The 7,500-nt window shown below is 56.8% G+C and overlaps 1 pseudogene; it reads left to right on the top strand.

Moving 5' to 3' along the window:
• The first annotated feature begins 923 nt into the window (after positions 1–923).
• Positions 924–4,642, top strand: LOC114941435 (large subunit ribosomal RNA; annotated as a pseudogene).
• The last annotated feature ends 2,858 nt before the right edge of the window (positions 4,643–7,500 follow it).

The following is a 7,500-nucleotide window of genomic DNA, read 5'->3' as shown; positions in this document are numbered from 1 at the left end:
ACGAGCGATCGTTGGACGTTCGCCCGAGGTGTCTGTGCCGCGCCGACCGGCCGCGGTGCAAATCCTGGCGACGTCTGAAATGACACACCGAAATAATAATAATAATGAGGAGGAGAAGCGCACAAGCGTGTAAAACGTTGGCGAACGCGCGCCCAGAGAATGCTGCGCGAATTAAGAGGGGGAGCGTGTTTGTGTATCCAAGTCGTGTGTGTACGCGAGAGCCGAGGAGAAATGGGATGAGAGTAAGAGCGCGCGCGAAGGGAGCAACAAACGGCCAAAAAAAGGGTCAGGACGGTGAATGGCACCGCTTTCCCTAGAGCGGCGCGTGCGTCGTTGTCTCCCGAAAGTAGGTAGCGCTTGTCTCACCGTCTCTCCTCTCCGTACATCACACAGACTGACCGGACTGCTCTCGCACTCTGTGCCGCGTCTCTCGGTGCGATAGCGCTCGCGCGTCTTATGCCGAGGCGCCCTTGCCCGCACACATAACGGTATTACGGAGAAATATACGGCGCGTCGTCGTCCGGCGGAGAGAGCATTCGTAATCCTTTACCTCTTTACGGAGAAGGGTTTTGAATCGCGAGCCGACCGCGTGTCCGAGTCCACGAAATTTTCGTAAAGCGAAAAAAGGGGACCGGCGCGCCGCGTCGTGTACTCGTCGAATCGATTCCGCCCGAATTTCGTATATAAAAGAGAAGGGAGAGCCGAGAATCTCGAACCCCGCGATATATCGTCTCCATTACCACCAACGAGTGTGTGTGCGGTTAGCGCCCCGGCGATTTGCCTTCTCGCGTATTTCGTGTGCTGCCGCTGCTGCTCTCTCGTTCGACGCTCTCTCTCTCTCCCTCTTATAATATATATTATAGAGGAGAGACGACGATGAGCGACGCGGAGGAGGCAAACGGCTACGAAAACTCACTATGCGACGACCTCAGAGCAGGCGAGATTACCCGCTGAATTTAAGCATATTATTAAGCGGAGGAAAAGAAACTAACCAGGATTTCCTTAGTAGCGGCGAGCGAACAGGAAAGAGCCCAGCACCGAATCCCGCGGTTCCGCCGCAGGGAAATGTGGTGTTTGGGAGGATCCGCTTATCCCGAGGTGCCGCGTCGCGTCCAAGTCCATCTTGAATGGGGCCACTTACCCGTAGAGGGTGCCAGGCCCGTAGCGACCGGTGCGCGCCTCGGGAGGATCTCTCCTTAGAGTCGGGTTGCTTGAGAGTGCAGCTCTAAGTGGGTGGTAAACTCCATCTAAGGCTAAATACGACCACGAGACCGATAGCGAACAAGTACCGTGAGGGAAAGTTGAAAAGAACTTTGAAGAGAGAGTTCAAGAGTACGTGAAACCGTTCAGGGGTAAACCTAAGAAACCCAAAAGATCGAACGGGGAGATTCATCGTCAGCGGCGCTGGCTTCGCGTCGGTCGGCGATGTCCCGCGGAGTCCTTGCGGCTCGCGCGCGGGCACGCTACCGTGCGCCGATGTCCGGCGCTCGTCGTCGTGCACTTCTCCCCAAGTAGAACGTCGCGACCCGCTGGGTGTCGGTCTACGGCCCGGGTGCGGTGTCTGTCGCGTCGCCGGTAAAACGGCACGCGACAAACCCTCGGTCGCCCGGCCGGCTGCTCGGCGGTACGCGCAAGGTATCAGGCCGCACTATTCACGGTGCGTCGAGACCGTCGCAAGCGCGCGCCACGGTACTCGGAGGTTACGGACTTCGCGCCGTCCCCGGTCCTGGCCCGCTGTTGGTTACAGTACGGTACACCTTCGACAGGCCTGCGAACGTCTCCCGCGGTCTCGCGGGAGACCGATACCGGTCGGCGACGCTACTGCTTTGGGTACTCTTAGGACCCGTCTTGAAACACGGACCAAGGAGTCTAACATGTACGCGAGTCATTGGGACTTGTCGCGAGACCTAAAGGCGTAATGAAAGTGAAGGTCGGCCCTGGCCGTCGACCTAGGGAGGATGGGCCGCGTCGCGATGCGGCCTCGCACTCCCGGGGCGTCTCGTTCTCATCGCGAGAAGAGGCGCACCCAGAGCGTACACGTTGGGACCCGAAAGATGGTGAACTATGCCTGGTCAGGACGAAGTCAGGGGAAACCCTGATGGAGGTCCGTAGCGATTCTGACGTGCAAATCGATCGTCGGAACTGGGTATAGGGGCGAAAGACTAATCGAACCATCTAGTAGCTGGTTCCCTCCGAAGTTTCCCTCAGGATAGCTGGCACTCGGCCGTTTCGCACGGAACGCGCGCGAGTCTCATCTGGTAAAGCGAATGATTAGAGGCCTTGGGGCCGAAACGACCTCAACTTATTCTCAAACTTTAAATGGGTGAGATCTCTGGCTTTCTTGAATTATGAAGCCACGAGCATCTTCGTATCAGAGTGCCAAGTGGGCCATTTTTGGTAAGCAGAACTGGCGCTGTGGGATGAACCAAACGCAAAGTTAAGGCGCCCAACTCGACGCTCATGGGACACCATGAAAGGCGTTGGTTGCTTAAGACAGCAGGACGGTGGCCATGGAAGTCGGAATCCGCTAAGGAGTGTGTAACAACTCACCTGCCGAAGCAACTAGCCCTGAAAATGGATGGCGCTGAAGCGTCGAGCCTATACTCTGCCGTCAGCGGCAAGTGGGGCGGCAACCGGGAGCGGGCGTTAGTCTTCTCTCGCGTCGTCACGAAGCCCTGACGAGTAGGAGGGTCGCGACGGTGAGCGCAGAAGGGTCTGGGCGCGAGCCTGCCTGGAGCCGCCGTCGGTGCAGATCTTGGTGGTAGTAGCAAATACTCCAGCGAGGCCCTGGAGGACTGACGTGGAGAAGGGTTTCGTGTGAACAGCCGTTGCACACGAGTCAGTCGATCCTAAGCCCTAGGAGAAATCCTATGTCAATGACGGCGTACAATATACTCGAGTGTCGAGAAATAATAATAAATATTATACGAAAGACACACGCCCGTCGGGCGAAAGGGAATCCGGTTCCTATTCCGGAACCCGGCAGCGGAACCGCATACAATTCGGGCCCTCGTAAGAGTGTTCGTCGGGGTAACCCAAAATGACCTGGAGACGCCGTCGGGAGATCCGGGAAGAGTTTTCTTTTCTGTATAAGCGTTCGAGTTCCCTGGAAACCTCTAGCAGGGAGATAGGGTTTGGAACGCGAAGAGCACCGCAGTTGCGGCGGTGTCCGGATCTTCCCCTCGGACCTTGAAAATCCAGGAGAGGGCCACGTGGAGGTGTCGCGCCGGTTCGTACCCATATCCGCAGCAGGTCTCCAAGGTAAAGAGCCTCTAGTCGATAGAATAATGTAGGTAAGGGAAGTCGGCAAATTGGATCCGTAACTTCGGAATAAGGATTGGCTCTGAGGAGCGGGGCGTGTCGGGCTTGGTCGGGAAGCGGGTCTGGCTGACGTGCCGGGCCTGGGCGAGGTGAACGGTCGGCGTTCTCGCGCCGGTCCCGGGATCCGAGCTCGGTCCCGTGCCTTGGCCTCCCGCGGATCTTCCTTGCTGCGAGGCTTCCGTGGCGGCGCGAGCCGTCGTGGTCGTCCTCTTCGGCCGCCATTCAACGCTCAGCTCAGAACTGGCACGGACTAGGGGAATCCGACTGTCTAATTAAAACAAAGCATTGCGATGGCCCTCGCGGGTGTTGACGCAATGTGATTTCTGCCCAGTGCTCTGAATGTCAACGTGAAGAAATTCAAGCAAGCGCGGGTAAACGGGCGACCGATCACAGTTTACCCATAAAACGACAGTGGAAGGATAAAGCGATCCCAGGTTCTGGGCAAAGCGTCCGGCCCTGTCGTAGCGGCGATCGGCAGCGTAGCCTAATAGCGAGGTACGCGACGGTGACCCGTCTAACGTTGTCGGAGTTGCTGATGGTGGCGAATGCGTGGCCGAGTCGACTGATCTGGCGCTGAGAATGCACAGTTCGGGGTCCGAGGCATGCTGAAGCTGTCATACATGCGACTTAGACTAACACCGGGTAGTGAGGGAGGTAGGGAGCCCCACCGGGAGGCTACCGGTGCCCTACCAATTGGTGTCGGACTCTCACGGGCGTGGAAGCTAGGGCGCCTGGCGCAGTGTGTCTCGTGGAGAAATTTCATGTGTACGCATTCCCTTAAGCATTTGGGAAGCCCTCTGGGCGATCCCAGCCCATCCATTGCACGGTTGGACGTAAATATGATTCGGCCTGCGTGGATCGGTGCCTTGCTACCTGGGGCGTCACACACAGGTACAATAAAGAGAGTAGGAATGGTGGATCGCGTCCATGTGACGCAAAACCTAACCTATTCCATAGTCAATTGTGTTGCGTGGTGAAACCGCGCCCCTACGTCTGAAGGATCTGCTTGTCCTGGCGTACGTAATACGCAGTGTATGTGCGCTGTAAGGGGGAAATCCCAGGTGTGGATCCCGATTCTAGCGAAAGGGGAGTAACCGCGATGTAGCCGCCCGGCACCGCTGGGGGCGCTTACTGGGGGGGCTAACCGCCCCCCCAGACCCCCCGGTGCGGTCGTAACTATGACTCTCTTAAGGTAGCCAAATGCCTCGTCATCTAATTAGTGACGCGCATGAATGGATTAACGAGATTCCCACTGTCCCTATCTACTTATTAGCACAGCATTGCCACGAGTCGGAGTCGCAAGACCGAATGGCTCATATGTGGCGCGCACACCTAGTGTGTAGTAGCGTGGCTCCCTCTTGCTTGTTTCGCACGCAGAGCCGGGGCCGAGGCGTGAATGTCGAGGAGTCGAAGGAGAGTTTAAAATAAAAGTGAAACTGCGAATGACTAGATTGACCAGCACAAACTCTGGACAAACAGTCTAGGAAATGAAAACGCAAAATTAGTAAACAAACCGATAGCCCAAAAACTGGTGTCTTAAGACTTGGCCCCAGAGTGTTCGGCCCGGAGCTCGCCGCTTCCCCTTACAAACTCTGGGAGCCTCGAAAATACGGATTGTTCCCAGGCGCGCATGCCGGGTCTGTCGAGTGTCGGGGCGAAGGTCGCAAGCGTGTCCCTAACGGGACGCCGCATACGTTTGTGGCTGGAAACCGGCTCGATGGATCGGACATGCAGTGGAACAATCTAAGAACACCCGGTGTTTCTCTCTGCGGCATGCGGCACGCGGGGAGGTTCGCCGGGAGTTGTCCGAAGGGGCAGTCACCCAGACTGAGGGCAAAATGGACCCGGTCCCACGGGCTATGGGCCCAGACCTTGAGGACGGTAGGAAGTCAGGCAGTGCGCGTTGGAAGTCAGCAAAGCATCCGTAAAAGCAGTACGTGGCGACTCGGCCCTTGGGGTGCGCTCCGGTGCAACTCACGAGGCTGGCCACGCGGTGGGTTTCAAAAAGGGCTAAAGGCATTACGCCTTAAGGACCCAGTTGAACCCAATGTAGGATTGCAAAGCAGCACGCCGCGTGGGGACTCGGCCCCTGAGGTGCGCTTCGGCGTCGCTGTCGGGGGCTGCCGCGACGCGTGTTGAGACTGACAGAAAACGTAAAATGCAAATGGGTGCGGCCCTGGGGACAACAAAGCAAGGGGTTGAAAGGAATGGGCGGGACCTCCAGCCACATCATGGCCAGCGAGTGTCCACAAGCGTAAAAGGTTTTCCGAGTAGTGCCGGGAACCCCAAAAACTCCCCAAGATTCTGAAGCAACACGCCGCGGCGAAGGAAGGGAGCTTATTATTTTCAGGTCCTCCACCCTCAGGCTTACACACTGCATTGCTACGAGTCGGCGTCACTGACCAAATGGCTCACAAGTAGCTCTTTTCTTTTCAGGAACATCATCATCATCGGTATCCTCGTCGTTGCTCCGGTCGTTTCGTCTCGCTTAACCTCGTCTCGTTCGTTCGTCTGCTTCGGGTGGAATGCCGATGATCGGGTAGGCGTTTCCAAACAATGGCGCTCGTCTTAATGTTAAGGTGTTAGGTACCGTGCCGAGGGCATGAATGGTCGCGTAGACGATAAGATCGCGGCCACTAACGGTCCGCCCGGGATATCTGCCGCCCTCCCGGTGTATTTAGGCTTGGTGGCGTAGTGGTGGCTCTGCGTCGCTTGACCCCCTTTCCACCGTACTCGTGGGAACATAGATGGAATTAGTAAAATCTTTGGTTAGGAGAAGTGCCCGCCTGGTAAAACGCTTCCTGCCGGGTGGGGCAGCAGCCCAGGAAGCGCTTAGTGGTAGCGGCCTTCGTGCCGTCCGAGTTGTGCTAGCCAGATGCGACGCGACCGTGAGAGAGCCCACGCCGAGGTCCGAAGGTCGGCTAGGACCGAGCGCTGAAGCAAAGAAAAATCGCGAAAACAGAGTTAGGATTAGTACCGCGATTAGCCCCGCGAATAGCTCCGCGACTTGCGCCACCGTAAATGACGACGAAATTAGCTCCGCGAACTCCCCAAAACCCCAACCCCACACCCAAAATAAATCGGATCGAGCCGGGCCGCAACAAAACGCGGCAAGCTCCCCTTTTACTCCTACCTCGTCTGGAAATTTCTCACTGGCGACCACGGGAGTGAGAATCCTGCAGCTGAACATGAGACGTTCAGCTAAAGTCACGGGAGAGGTGCGTCAGCTCGTCGTCGAAAAGCGACTTGACATCTTGTTATTGCAGGAACCATGTGTCAGGAAGCGGGACACGGGTCACACCTTCGTTGGGCTAGGATTTGGAATGAGAGTGGCCGCCGTACGCTCGCAACGCCCGTGGGCGGCGGTGGCAGCCTGCAACTCTCAATTTCAGCTACTGTTTATCTCGCAGCTCAGCACAGCTCACTGCGTCTGCGCAGAAGTGCAAGCACCTGGCTTCTCCTTCTATGTGGCTTCGTGCTACTTTCAGTACTGCGAAGAAATAGAGAAGCACCTCAGGCACCTCGAAATGGTGTTTCATTCGCTGAGAGGGAAGAGATTGATAGTTGCGATAGATGCCAATGCCCGATCGCCGATGTGGGGTCCCCAGGAGGCGGACGAAAGAGGTGCGAAAGTCGAAGACCTCATCCGGGCATCTGGTATAGAGGTGGTCAACGATGCTGGCCAGAAACCCACCTTTTGGACGGCAAGAGGTTCATCATATATCGATGTGACCTTGGCGTCGCCCTCCATGACCCGGTTCATCAGGGAATGGAAGGTACGGGACAATTGGACAACCAGCGACCACAACTCCATCGACATCAGGCTCAGAGTGCCGAAGGGGCGGGACGCCGGGGGTGCCGCGAACATGAGGTTCGACACCCGTCGGGCCGACTGGGAACGGTTTTCCGGGACTCTCGCTGATCTTTCAGGGTCCATGCTGGAGGCGCTTCGAGTTGAGGTCGGCAGAGGAAGTAGAGGAAATGGCCGAAAAGCTCGCAGTTGTCCTTAGCGAGACATGCAAGGCCTCAATGCCAAGGAAAAGGCATTTTAGGAAATCCAACCCGTGGTGGACTAGGGAGCTAACAATCTTCAAGAAAAGGCTATACAGGTTGAGACGTGGCCTGCAGAAGGAACATGGCCAGCCCTCATACGTGGAAAAGCTGTCGGAGTACCGCTCT

The sequence above is a fragment of the Nylanderia fulva genome, unplaced genomic scaffold (assembly GCF_048542155.1).
Source record: "Nylanderia fulva isolate GAGA-0341 unplaced genomic scaffold, ASM4854215v1 Scaffold1112, whole genome shotgun sequence".
NCBI classification, from domain to species: Eukaryota; Metazoa; Arthropoda; class Insecta; order Hymenoptera; family Formicidae; genus Nylanderia; species Nylanderia fulva.
This window is presented reverse-complemented; position numbering and strand designations above follow the sequence as displayed.